This window comes from Tenrec ecaudatus, chromosome 8 (genome assembly GCF_050624435.1).
Source record: "Tenrec ecaudatus isolate mTenEca1 chromosome 8, mTenEca1.hap1, whole genome shotgun sequence".
NCBI classification, from domain to species: domain Eukaryota; kingdom Metazoa; phylum Chordata; class Mammalia; order Afrosoricida; family Tenrecidae; genus Tenrec; species Tenrec ecaudatus.
The window spans coordinates 130,963,954-130,979,381 of record NC_134537.1 but is presented as its reverse complement, the minus strand read 5'-3'; positions in this window follow the sequence as shown (position 1 = coordinate 130,979,381).

Genomic DNA, 15,428 nt, shown 5'->3' with positions numbered 1-15,428 from the left:
AGCCTGCCCCGTAGCCCTGTATCACCCTGGGCTGCTGGAGCCCTTCCCATCATCCCATATGCCCCCACTTCTGCTCTCCTGTGTTACCCTTGCCTCCAAGTTTCCCTTAGCCTCTGGCCTGCGCTGCAGCCAGAAGCCTGCATCCTACAGTTTGGGGGACTCTGGTTCCAAAAGCTGTATTGCTTCCAGCCAAAGCCGCTCACGTAAATCCATTGGGTCTTTCTGCCAGATGCTGGTTCCTCATGCCCTCTGCCCTGCGACTCCCCCCACAATCCACCAATTTTTTTGCAGGGTAGCCGGATAATTTGACCTCACCAAGATGGCCCTCACAGGGTCTGTCATTTTGTTTCAGGGCACCTGAGCATGTGGTCTACTGACCTCACCAACATGGCGTCCAGTGCTCCAACCACGGAAAGAGGGGAGGGCTTAGTGGCTAGCCTCCCCACCACCCCTCCGCCCCAGTTCCCATGGTTTTTTTGCCTGGGCTTTCCCACAGATGCCTCCTCTGTTTTCTGCTGTTCACAAACAAGCAGCTTGGCTCTGCTTTGGTGTTTGGCCTTGTATTTCTGTTAGTTGGTTTAGTTGGTTCTCCTACTAGTTGAATTTCCCTTTTGCCAGCCTTGGCAAAAGGCATCTGAAAGCAGGGCCAGTGAAGTAACTGCTCACCCTGCTGTCTGGAAAGGCTTTAAGCACAGCTGCCTCCCTGCCTTCAGCCTCTGGCCTCTGGCCATTTACATTCTTGGAACAGTTCTGCTGTGACAGTGCGTGTCAAGCCAAATATTCCAATTTCCCTAGAGTGGCTGAAAGTACACTGAGTCAATTGACAGGTCTCTCGTCCCTTTCAAAGGCTACAAAAATGTCACTCACAAGCCAGAGGTCACCTTAGAAGGCAATTGTCAGGACACTCCAAGCAGTGGTCTGGCCTTTCGAGGTTCAGGTTGCTTGCTGATGCCAGTCATTCCCTCTGTCAGCCCTGCGAGGTCACCCAGGCTGGTGGCCTACAATGTCTTGCTTGCTGTCTAGAAAATGGTCAGAACCAGTTCACCAGCAGAGCTGGGTCCCTGACCCACTCCCTTGATCAGGGGTCATCTGCTCAGGGGTCAAGTTTCATGGTGTCTTCAGTGTGACACATGGTGGAACTTCAAATTATGACCCTGGGGCAGGCACCAGGCTCTCTAAAATTTTTGTTGTTTGTTTTCCAGATGGGCATTCAATAGTCCATTCCCAGTGGGAATACTTTGAATCTGTAACCCATGGTTTAGTCCAGATCTGACCCACAGATGTTCTGTCAGACCTGTAGGGTCACCCAAGCCCGTAAATTTCTTACATACTGTCTAGAAAACAGTCGGGGCCCTGGTTTCTGGTAGATACTGGGTCCCCTGACCCACCCCTATGAGCAGCAGTGGCGGTTCAGACTCAAGTTTCAAGGTGCCTTACATGTGACATGAGCTGGGACTTCACAGAGTATGACCCAAGGGCACAGGGCTCTCTAATCTCTAACCTGTGATGATAACGGTCCCAATGACAGGTGGGCGTGGGGACATATTCTGGTGTGTATCAAAAATAAACTCAGGGCAGCAAAAGGCCATACTCTACACTAAAGTGACAGCTATAACCAAGGGCCTGATGAAAGTCGCATAAGCTTCTTAGAACGGTGGAGAGAAGCTCTGAGGAGTCACACCACTGTAGACAGACACCGATGAAGAGCAAGTCCTTCTCAGAGACAAAGTTTTCACACAGGCTGCACCAGACATTTGGAGAAAGCTCCAGAAGTTAGTGCAAAAGCTAGAGGGAGTGACCCTAGAAGAGGTGGTCACTAGTGGCAATGCAGCCTTTCATAATAGGGACAGAGTAGGAAGCCCAGGCCCAGGAGAAGGAGAGAAGGAAGACCAAAGGACGAGTGTTAGGCATGTGCAGGTATTGCTAACTGGCTGCCGCCATTGCTAACTGATACCCATCGACTGCCTCACAGGTTTCTAAGACCCTTGAACAAGGTCCCAAGTGTTATGTGTGCCATCACCCAGGTCCCTGAGCAAGGGATTTTCCTAACCAGAATAGGCCTCTACAAGGACCATGCTATGATCGCAAACAAACTGGCTTTGGGAAGCGCTCTGTCCAATGGGAGACACCCAGGAAGGCAGGCTCCCCCAGGTGAGTGTGCAGCTGCTAACTGAGCATTGACATGGCCCAGCAGGAGATTTCTGTTATTGTTCTGGAATCAGCACGACATTTCTGTTATTGGTCTGGAATCACAGGTGAGCATAGATGTGGGAAGTAGGTCAGTAAGTTTCCTTCTAAATATGGGGGTTACCTACTCAGTCCTAACCTCCATCTCTGGACCTCTGGTACCACATACTTGTACCATCATGGGAAGGTCAGGAAAACCTGTTGGTAAAGAGCTAATGGGGTCAACCGATATCTTCAACCAGAGCTTCCTCCAGTCACAGGGTGGGCTAGAATAAAGGCAGGGAATATGCCCTGGTATGATCTCTTGCCTCCACATTCTGACCTACTTTCTCTCTAGCCTCCATGCCCTCCTGCCTCTTTCCACTCAACCCTTCGGCCCCAGGTATCCCCCCCAAGTTCCGCATGTGTGCGTAATCTTTTCCATAAAGTTTCTTGTGCCCAATTGTGAACTCCTATGAGACTGTAAAACCTGAAATGTGTCCTGTCCTTCATAAAAATCCACTTTGATTACAAAATGGGCTTCAGCATAATTCTTTCATCATGTGAAGCCACTCGAGAAACCTAACAAGATTTTAATTTTTTTTTCTGTTTTACAAAACAACCTTATCGCCTTCAGCGTACTCTCCATTACACATTGTCAAATCTGTGATTTCATTTCTGGAAACATTTGTCAAATTCATCTGTTTGGATGGCTGACAACACCTCCCTTGATTTTTTCTTCACCTCTTCTAAGTTGTCAAGTCACTGTCCTTTTATGTCACTCTTCATTCATGGAAACAAAAAAGTAGTAATGAGAGAGGTCAGTGAGTCAGATGTGCGGGGCAAGAGAGGCATGCTATTTTTGCCAAAAAGTTTGCACTGAGATGGCTGTGTAAGGAGGTACATTGTCATGGTGACAGAACCAGTCCCCCGTCTGCAACATTAGGCCTGTTTTTGTTGCACACTGTTCTGCAATCTTTTAGAACCTCTAAATAGAAAACTTTATTAACAGTCTGGCCTGATGGAATGATCTCCAAATGCACTATGAGTCAACAATTTGGTCCATTTAGGAAGTTGATGGATGCCCAGAATAAGGTTTATCATCATTTGACATTTCACCTGTTTTGAAATGGGAAAACCACTTTTACACTTGAGTTTTTCCCATAGCGCTGTCCTTGTAAACTGAGTTCGACATCACAACAGTTTCTGTTGCACTTTTCCCGAACAGGAAACAAAATTTCACAGCAACACGCTGTTCTTTCAAATTGACCATCACAAAAACATCAAGTGAAATGGCTTTTATGAACATATTCACTATGACTAGAGAACTTTCCCAGTAGATGCTACTGGGTCCACTACCTCAGAGTGAGTTGCTCAATGCCTGACTAAGCGGAAAAATGCATTCTACAAAAGCTCCCACCAGTGCAGTTTTTTCCTGATTTATTTTTGGTATTTCCTCATATGTCCCTACAATAAGTTAATGCCATAAAACATTTTAAATTGTTTCTGAGTGCAAAAAGGCATTTAGCAGAGAATTTTATCAAATGTACCTTGATTATTATTAGTTGCTTTTGACTGGACAGATAAGATCCAATGAGGATTTGTGGGTTAAGATGGAATTGAGAACAATGCAATTCACCATTAAGGTCTTGCTATGTTGAAAAACTCTACTAGTTTACACATTTAATCAATAACACAATAATCGAATTTGGATGTAATGTGAACAATAAAAAACCAAACTCACTGCCCTCTTGTCTATGCTTATTGTAGCCTCCCTATTGGACAGTGTAGAATTTCTGTGAATTTCTGACAGTGTAACTTATTTACAGAAGTAGTCCTTCTTTTTCCTGCAGAATATTTTTGAAATGCTGAGCTGGCATTTACTAACCCAGTGCATAACCATGAGGTCACCAGGGCTCCTGTGAGTAATTAAGACAATCAATAATAATACTAAATAAAGGCCAAGTTTAGATAGTTGTTATCATGTCCCTCATTAAAGTAATTGAATAGATTAACATTGCTACCAGGAAATCATATCTGTTGAAATGTTGTGCCCAGTTTCCAAGTCAAGACCACATTGAACTGGTCATGTGAAAAGTTTTATTGGAGACGGCAAGTGGGTGTCGGTTATGGCTCAATGTCTCTTGGTACAAAGCGTTACTCAAACTCTGGTTTATAAAGCATGAGTGGGTGGAGTGACTTTTCACATCCAGTCCCAACTGCACACATTGATTATGGTGGATGGACAGCTGGGTGACTTTCTGTCAGTATTCATAATGGGTTTGGGCAGCATCCCATCAAAATTTTGCACTGGGTGATTCTGGGCGGGAAAATGGATGCAGAAGTAGCAAGCTTAAGCAATGGAAAACTACAGAAGCAAGAATCAGCAGGTTAGCAAATGAGCATTAAGGTCACTTCAGAAGAGAATATACCACAAATGAAAGACCAAGGATGTCTCCACAGTGCCGTCTAATTTTGACTCTGAGTTTAATAAATTTATAGTAACTTAATTGACAGAGTGTGAGGAGACAGTCGAGAGGGAGGATATGCCTCCAAAAGCACTGTGTTTATGAATGTGTTTACATGACATAACTAAGCTCAAATAGCTGGAAGCAAAATTATTGAGAGAGATGTACTGGCTACAGATCCCATAGTGTGGACTGAAAGAGACTGTGACCATTTTAGATGTAAAACAGCCTCTGTAATCTCAAATCTCTATAACTAGTGAATAAACTGTTCATGAAGAATATAGAGACAGTCCTCATTTTATACATTTTAAAATGTGACCAAGTGTAATTGAACAATGGAAGCGCAAATTGTCAAGTATAGTCAAGAGAGAGTGAAAGGAACCGTTTGGGGAGATTAAAGACCCAAAGTCAGACTGTTATCAAAAATTGGCTATGATCCTTAAAAGACAGAAAATTAGCAAGAACCGTTTCCTAGGTTACTGGGATGGTTGACCTCGGTTCTTGCTTCTCAACGCTGAAAGAATTCACGCAGCAGAGCCCCTTTGTAACCAATGAACTTTCATGAGGGACAGGAAGTTTCTGGTATTACTGCTTCCGAAAGAGCATGCTATCTCTGGAAAACGTGCAAGGCTACGCAGCGACTGCACAAGAGCTCGCGACAGAAGAAGGCCACTTCCGGAGTGTGCAAAAACCCATGTGAAAGGTGAAGCCCAACAGGAGCATGGAAGCAGAGCGCGAGTGTGTGAGCCCTGAGAGTGTGTGAGCGCGAGTGTGTGAGCCCTGCACGGCTGCGCCCAGGCGAGAGCCACCTGCGACCCCAGAGAGCACCTGTGGGAGAGAAGGAACAGCCTGCTCTCAGTCTGCTCTTTATCCCTCTGGCTTTGAGGGCTGTTGATGGTATGGCTGATCTTGTTGGCTGAGTTTAGGTGAACCTGTGTGATGTAATGTCATGCACGTGTGCCGTATGCATGTGCCCAGGTTGGTCTCTACCTGGGCCTAGGTGACTTACCTGGGTCTGAGCATGCCCAGTTTTGGATCTTCCCATAGGTGCGCGATGTGTGCCTGATTCCTTTCCACCGCCTCTATTGAGGCATGGCCAACTAATTTTCATTTAGCATAGGCATTTGGTGGAACCCCCCCCCCTCCATCCGTAATCTATCTATCTGTCACATTTACTATGACAATCAACCTCTTTATCCTATTTATAAATTGGAGTCTACTGTTGCTACCTGGTCACTGTTCCACTATTGTAGTTGCATTAGTGAGGGCCAGATAATAGTGAGCATTCATTCTTGTGAGATCAGAGTCTTAAAAATCTATATTAAATGGCCTCCTATATATGTGAAAGTTGGACAATGAATAGGGATGATTTATAAATCTGTCTTAAAAAAACTACACTCAGAATGTTCTTTAGAAGCCAGAATGGCAAGCTTTTAACTCACATACTTGGACATGTCAGGGGAGATCAGTAGTCCCTGGAAAAAGACATCATGTTTGGTAAAGTAGAGGGTTGATGAAAGAGAAAGGTCTTTAATGAGATGGATTGATAGTGTGCCTGTTATAAGTTCAAGCATAACAACAATATAGGGATGCCATAAGAGCCGGCAGGATTTCATTTTATTACATGTTGGGTCACTATGAGTCAGAGCAGACTCAACTGCACCTAAGAAGAACAATAACATAAACATATTCAGAGCACATATAAGAGCTATCCAATCATTTCCTGGTGCAAAATACATTCACAGATTCTGACATTCGAAACGGAATGTGATTACTTCTTAGATTTGGGGCTTGCATTCCTTAGAAGCAGTTATTATAATTAGCCAGGGCAGGGACGGGTGGGGGAGGGACAGGGGCAGGAAAGAGACGTACTGGTAAGTATTCTATATGTGGGAGGGTAGATATTTCAGTTTGCATTCTTGTTCATATCTACTTGTTTCTTTCTGCAAGTACACGTTATGTCCCTGTATTGCCTTGGAACTGTATTTCCTCCTATGGAAGGAATGAACTTCATCTCTTTGACACTGAACTTGGCAATTTCACATAAAATAGGAGAGCAAAGGCCAAAGGCCAGTTTTTCAGAGAAGATTTAACAGCTGTTATGGATTGACTTGAAAGGCAAAGTTACATGTTTTTTTTGCAAGGTTTCTCTCTCTATATATATTTTATTTCTTCTCCTTGTCCTCCTTGTCCTCCTTCTCCTTCTCCTCCTTCTCTTTCTCCTTCTCCTTCTACTAAAAGGAGAATAGCATAATCCATATGAGGGACAACTTCTCAAGTCTAGATCATAAACTTTTGAAGTGTATTGTCAATTATATTAAGTCTAATTGGTATTCCCTAAAAATTATGGAGAAAATTTACAACTCACTTTTCCATTTTGAATTTGTATGCCATGGTAGTTCTATAATCTATTGTCAATTTGAGAGGATTAAGAGTGAAGGGGTGAAATTTAACTTGTCAATCAGGTCATAGCTTGATGAGCTCATTTGTAGGCACTAAGGAGCTAAATATCTCATTGGAGGCAGGACACAGGCTCAGTTCCTGAAAGACATTCTTGTTGACAAGCCACATGGAGACATCTGATGGAAGCCAGAGTCTCCGCATTGGAGAAGCTAACCCTGCCAGTGCTGAGATGCTTACACCACCACTGGATCCACAAGACTTTCTACCCACTGGCCTGTGATCGTCCCACATGCATTTGGCATTATTACATGTGTGTAGTGAGTCTGAAGAGGACTTTATAGGCTGATATCAGATATATGGGCTAAAATTGGACTAATGGACTTGATCTGAACTGGGCTGTGATATATTCTTAATATTAAATTGTTCTTGTATAGAAAGAAAGCTCTTTTTTATACACATGTGGGTGTCTATGAATTTGTTTCTCTAGTCAACCTAGACTAACACATATGCTTAGCAATACTCTCAAAGATCCAAAATAAAATATTTGAGATGGATGTGTTGTCGTGCTATACAATAAACCACTTTCATGTCTCAAATGAAGTCCCCACACCAGTCATAGAAGCATCTTGGCACCTGCAACAAGAGCCAGCCTGTGCTCTACAGGGAGAGCAAGCAGACGAGGTTTTCCTTTTCCACTTAATGATCATTGTATTTGAAATGTCAAACAATCCATCCATGATGCCGCATGCAGCAGAAATAGAGGGATATGGTACTTAAATGCTAATTCAACTAGTCCTTAGATTTCTCTTAGTGATTTTTCTGTGATGGTTCAAAATATATGCTTAGGAACATGACAAGACAGATTTAATGTTAGCAAACCTAAGCCCTCCATTTAGGATTGTTTTCAATTAGAGAATTATGCATCATTCTTTTAAAATGATACAGCTATGATACATGAAAATCAAATATTTATATTTACTGTGTCTTCAATTGTCAATCTGTTTTATATTTTCTATTAAGTAGGGCCTATAATTGCATTTAAAAAATACCAAGCAATATTAAGTGCTTAAATTTAAAATTCTGAACGTTGAGGTGTACATATGAACATACATTGTCATTTCGTCTTTCCAGAGTAAGAACTGAGATTCAGAGAGATTACAAAAACATAACCAAATACACCATCATTGAGTCAGTTCTCATTCATTAAATTCAAATCAAACTCCTTGCCAGCAAGTCATTTCTGACTCATAGCAACCAGATAGGACTCTGATAATGTAAACCTTTACAGAGGCAAGCAGCCTTACCTTTGCAGTTCTGTTAAAATCAAGACCATGATTTACAGTGCCTCTGCATAGCAATATGTAACATTCCACTTTTAATTGTTATTCATTACCGCAAGACATCCCACATGAAAATCCAGTCCCTTTTTCAGTAAAGATTGTTGAAAGTCAAAAAGAACTTATGAAAGAAAAGAATGTCACTGTAAGCAAACCATTTCAAATTATTTAATATTCCCCTGAAGTCTAGCAGCTGCCAACTAGCAGGTGTGCCGGCCAGCTTGTTTGTAGTCAGGTTTGTTTGGAGAAATAAATAGTAGAAAGATAAATCTTCGTGTAGAATTTGATAGTTTTCTTTGCCCCCATAATATTTACTTTTCATGTCAATGTAAAGTGACTGAGAAATTTACTTGAAATTCAGTCAGACATAGCTGAGGAATGAAAAATATACCCACTAACATGACTTGCAATAAATCACAAAATATAATGAAATAAATGGTACTATACAAAATATTGTAAGGCAAAAACCACAGATCTGCCAGAAATATGTAATTGCTTTTGCCCACCAACTTTATTAATCTATACATGACCTGACAAGACAATATAGAAATAAAGCCTAATGTTGACCTTTATATATATAAAAACATTCCCCTGTCAAGGTTCCTGCATTCAAAAGCAACTACAAATGATAAAAGACACTTTCTGCTTTTTATTTATTCATTTTTATGTATTTTGCAACTTTGCAGTATTCTCACAGCTTAAAAATTCCCACATTTTATACTATTTATATGCCTAGTCACTCATTTTGACAGACATATCCCAATGACGATTTTTTCAATGGCTGGAATGAGGATGGAAATAAAAATCTATCTACCAGAAGAATTGATTCTTAATGGGAAAAAAAAGCTCTCTGCCCTTAGTGCTGTCAGTTGACTGATAAATCATAGATCAAAATCCTTCCTATAAAATATTGAAGGAAACCCTCTTCAGGCCCAGGCTTGTGCTTTAATGATTTGTGCATACTAAAGACTATTTGAAGCTAAGATAAATTCAGAAAGTTATCTTAGGATCAAATTTACTTGAAGTCAAAGGCCATTTGCTCAAGAGGTCTGTCATCTTGGTGTGTATGTCTGTGCGCATACATGTGCAGCACATGCATAAACAGGTGTGTACCCATTGAGAAAGTAAAAAACAGATTTGTTTACTTCATGATATAATCGTTGTTTTCTGGAAAAAGTATATATACAGTCTACATGTGTGTCATTGTTAATGTTAAAAATTAAACATAAAAATTAGTAGATTTCAGCATGTCAACCAAAATTGGAAATAATTACTTTCAATAACAAAATTTTCTCAGGAAGGGGTCAGGGAAGCAAAGTAAACAAAATTACAAATTATTCAGAGATGGAAAGCACTACCAATTGAGCTCTTTGAACAGAGTTATAATTATTAAAACAATTTCTTCCCTCCTCCTGCTCTTTTTCCCCTTTCTTTTTGTTATTGATTCATTGTCTTATGGATTTCCTGTGGAAATGTAAAATTGTAATGCCTCTCCAGGAAATCAATCAGAGGTCCCTTTGAAAATGAATATAGACTTATGGTAAAACACAGAAAATATAGTTTTGGACATTTATTCATAGAAATAAAAAAACGTAATTTCTGCGCAAACACCTGTACACAATTGCTCACAGTAATTTTGCTGATTGAAAATATCAATCCCCAAAAATGTTCATGGTTGCATATATGTAATATTCATACAATATCATAATTATGGCGATGGAAGACTGGTGTTAAGAAATAAGAGAGTAAAAGTTATGTAGTTATAATCTAAGGGAGGAAGGGAGGGTAGTTGTGACCTAAAAAGGTGGTGCATCGGAACGTTGAGGTACAGATACAGTTAAATCTCTTGATGGTAGTGTTGGTGGCACAAACCTAAACAATAAACCATTGTAGCAATGACTTATAGCTTGTGAGTAAAAACTAAATTTGATTTTAGTAAACGATTGGAAAATATTAGTGATTGGGAAAAAGTATCTTATGACACATGAATATTATATATAATCCTTTGAGTGCTTGTCAATGATTTCCCTTACTCTCATTATAGGCCTTTATCTAAAAAAGTAATTATGCTTAAGTAATATTGTTGTTTACACTAATAACCATTTGTGGAAATATGATTGTTCTCGATATACAAATGCTTATGTAATTTCATGAGCAGTGTTACTTGGTCTATAGAATCTTAACCCATTGTTGTCTTCTCTTGTCTGAAATATATTACATTTGCAAACCTAAATCCTCATCATACCAGGAACATTTAGCCTTGGGATCTGTCCTCATTATTTGAGATATTTCTCATCCTTACTGATTCTTAGGAGTCTGACACGGTAGAACCCAGGCCTCGACGCTAATCCGTTCCACAAGGAGCATTGAGATGGCATGCAGTCGAGTTCCGAATCAATGTTTCCATAAGGAATAACTGAAAACGGATTAAGTCATTGTCAACCACCAACTTTTTACCCCAAGTTTACCTTTTTATACCAAACAATACACAGAAATTTCAAAGAAAAGAGATTCAGGGTTAAATAATATAATTTAAATAAGAAACACAGCATTTAAAAAGCTGTTAACAACTACAGGATGGTCCATACCTTGAGATTGATGAGGATTTCAATCTGTGGACACGGATGTGGAGAGGAGGGATGGAGAAAGAGTCAGTGTTTGCAAGGGGAATCCCCTTCCATGAAATCAACTGGCAGCTGCTTTTCAGGAGTTTTTTCCCTTTTTTCATTAGGACCTGGCTGGCTGTCTCTCTAAAAATATATATATATCGGTCTACTGTGGTCTGCTGTGGGTGTTTCCATAACTGTTTTCTAAAAGGGTTTGCTGAATTGTCATCAACAATATCGACAACACGGTTAACCAGTCCTTATCTTGATGATTCTTTTCAAAAAACTCCTACTCAGGACCCATGTTTTTTTTATTTAAAAGCAGTACAAAAAGCCACAAGAACTAAGAAAATTACAGCAAACCTCTTGTAACACAGCTGCAAAAGATTTAAACAACCTGTGCTAACAACGCCAACTAACGCCGAGTGACCGAAAAACGTACTGCTTTGGTTTACAAAATTCACGTTTGTCAGGTAGGATTTGTTTTGTTTGAGCTCAGATGCAAAATTTTCTCGACATTTCACATGGAAATTGGAGCACTGATTACGCCGGGCACTGGTTCAGTTGAGTCCGGACTTTTACTGTATCATAATGCCCAGTACAACTTTCAACAAAGCGATGGCACAACTTGTTTTCAAAAAAACAGAGACAAATGACAGCAAAATCAAACATTTTTATCATTGACACACTAGAATGAATGAGATGTTCCTAGATTTTGTGTTGTATATTTATTTGAGTATTATAGATATTATATGCATATATACATACACATCAACTCAAGTATGTGTGTATGTAATATATATTTCACATTATTCATTTCAGTATTCTGGTTCACAATTTTCATGTTAATTAAATCAACCATGTTGTGTAAGTACTATCATAAACAGAAACATACTTCTTCCTAAGCAGTAACTAACATTTTTCTGCTCTCTGTCTCTCCTGGTAACCACAGATACAATATCGACTCCCTAAATTTGCCTGTTCTTTTCATTTCATAAAAGTAATATTATATTTTTCTTTTGTGGTGGGCTTATTTCACTCAGTATAGCTACTAGTGTTTGAAAACCTATTTTTAAACCACTAATTGCTACATACCTTAATCGCGATAGAGCAGTGTCGGATTTATTTATTTATTGGGCTCTGGGAAAAACAAAAGGAAAGAAATATAGGTTATTGCTGATAATATTTTCAATTACCTTCCAACAACTTTTTTTAACACTTTATTTTTATTTTTTTTTCACACTGGTTCTGTTTCATATACTATTAGAAGTAACCATGGCATAAATTGGAAACACAAATTGGGCCTCTACTAAGTGTAATTTTTTATTGTATTTGTAGTGTGTGGCCGAATCAACAGACTTTTTCTATAAGTGAATGTGTTATCCCTATGTGTACAGATCTAGTTAGTGGTCTTATATACCAAGTGGTCTGAATGCTTGCACTTCCAGATCTTTGCCCCTACTTAGTGATATCATGAAGAATCCAGGCTATATTTGTGCCACCTTTTTGTACATTATTATAATTTTGTTTTTATGATCATATGGTTATAGTTTTACCCAAAGAACTGATTTTCACTTTCAGGAGTAAAGACTGTTGAAGAGATCCAATATTTTTACTAGGAACATAGAACTCATCTGGGGACCTCTGCCAACAAACAGGTGACAGAACACTGAGTATAAACATTTTAGTTTAAGGGGAATAGATATAAAATTCTTCTAGGTGAGCATATTGCTGACCAGAACAAAAATAACATTCTTCTATTCGGGAAGCATACAAGTTGGTATAGGCAATTAACTCTCTCTGATATCTACTTTCACCCTGTCTCTTATTCTACTTTATAATGAACTTCCATATGTTCACTTGGTTATTTATCTTTCTCCAATTAAAAGTGTATGTAACACAAGTAAAGTGGCTTTCCGGGTCCAGGATTTTATCCTGCTTGGTGCAAGTTTACAAAGGTAAGCCGTACGCACTCCCTCAACTGATTGTCCAGCAGTTGTCTGTCAGTTTCTCCTTCTGTGGTGGCTTGGGGGTTGCTGTGACCCTAGAGACTGTCCCCAGTAAGCGCGATGCAAGCAGAGCAATCCAAAGTGAGCAGACTCGGCAGAGCCACTGGACTAGGACGAGATTAAGGAGAAGGAGTACACTGATGACGTATGCAGAAGTAGCCACTGGAAACCTTATGGACACAATTGAAACATGGTTTGGCTTTGAAAATCTCCTGAAAAGCAGCAAAAAATTGTCAGAAGGTGAGTCCCTCAGGTCAAAAAGCACCCAAAATATGGAAGAGCCATCTTCTCAATGTAGACTCAGCATAATGGTCCAAATGCAGTAGTCTGAGGGAGTATAGCCTTTGGAATCTTGTAGCTGGACTCCCAATGAAGAAGAAAGCTGATCGCATCAATTACTTATCAGAACTTGGCATGTACAATGTATGAATCTAGGAAGATTGAGAGTTGTCAAAAATAAAACAGAACACATGAAAACAGACATTTTAGGCATGATTGAGCTGAAAGCAACTAGCATTGGCCATTTGTAATCAGAAAATCACAAGGGTTGCTATTTTTGGAATGAAGCAAGCAAAAAGAATGGCATTGTACTCATATTCCAAAAGAGCATGTCAAGCTCTATCATGAAGTGCAATGTTATCTGTTTTAGGACTATGTCTATCCACATTCCAGGACATCAAATCATACAACTATTATTCAAATGCGTGCCTCCACCAGCTAGGATAGTGATGACGAATCTGAAGATTTCTACCAATATCTTCAGCCCCAAATTAAACAAAATGCAAGCAAAGTGCATCGATAATTACTGGCCACTTGGAATGCAAAAGTTAGAAACAAAGAGAAAGGAACACTAGTTGGAAAATGAAAACTTATAAAAAACACAGTAATAGAAATGAAGCCAGAAATCACATGATAGAATTCTGCAAGACAAATGACTTCTTCATCCCACATACCATTTTTCAACAACACAAAAGCCTACCAACTTTACACATGAACGTCTCGAGATGGAGCACACAGACATAAAATTGGCTACATCTGTGGGAAAAGATGATGTAGAAGCTCAACATTAGCAGCAAAAAACAGGTCAGGGACTGATGGTGGGACAGACCATCAGTTGTTTATATGTATTTACAGGCTTTAGCTGAAAAAAAATTAAAGTAAGTAAGAGAGCCGAAATACAACGTTTAGGCCATCCGACCTGGCTTTCCAGAGCATCTCAAGCATAAATTTTACACACTTGAACATTAGTGATAGAAGACCTGCGGATGACATACATGAACAAAGCAAAAGGTTATAAAGTTGGGAAAGACAAGTAAGATCAATATGGATGCTAACTGTTTCTCTGGAATGTGCTCTTAATTGTAGAATAGCTGAGGCTAGAAGAGCTGGTGACGTTAAAGTGCTGAATAGACCATTTCAAAGGATAACTCAAGAAGAAAAAGGCTTATAATAAAATGTGAAAAGACATCAAGCTAGAAAACCAGAAAGGAGCATATCTTAAAATGAAAGAAGTCAAGAAAAATTCAACTCTTGAGTTGAATATTGAATGACACTGTGAGCAAAATACTGAACTGTGCAGGAGGAATCAAACTAAGATGGAAAAGAAACAGGGTCATTATACCACAAATATTTAGTACACATTCAATCATTTATACAGGTAGCATATGTGAAAGTACCAATTATACTGAAGGGAAACGTTCAAGGTGCCCTAAAAACATTGTCCAAAAACCAAAGCTCCAATAATTGATGAAATACCAATGGAAATGTTTCAACAAACTGATGAAGCACTGGACACACTGACTAATCTATGCCAGGAAATTTGTTCAATTGATGGAAAGAGAATCATATTTGTACCTATTACAAAGAAAATGAAAAAAATTAGAATGCTCAATTTATAGAACAATATCATTAATATCACGTGCAAATAAAATTTTGCTGAACATCATCCAAAAACAGTTGGATTAGTACATTGACAGTTAGCTGCCAGAAGTTCAGGCTGGATTTAGAAGGACTTGGATCAAGGAAAATCACTGCTAGTGTCAGATGAATGTTGATTGAAAGAGAATACCAGGAATATACTTGCTTGTACCTTACTGACAGTGCTAAAGCATTTGACAGTGTCAACCATAACAATCTTTGTATAGCCTTGAGAACAATGGGAATTCCAGAAAACAGCATTGCGCTCATATGGAATTACACATAGATCAAGAGGCAGTTGTGTAAACAGAACAAGGAACAAAAGAATGGCTTCAAATCCGGAATAAGTGTCAAGGTTGCATCCTCTCGCCATACGTATCTAATCTGTATGGTGAACAAATGATCAGAGAGGCTGGATTATATGATGAAGAGCGTGGCTTTGGAGGAAGGATTATTAACAACCTGCAGTGTGTAGATGACACAGCCTGGCTTGCTGGAAGTGAGTAGAGTTTGTGCATTTTC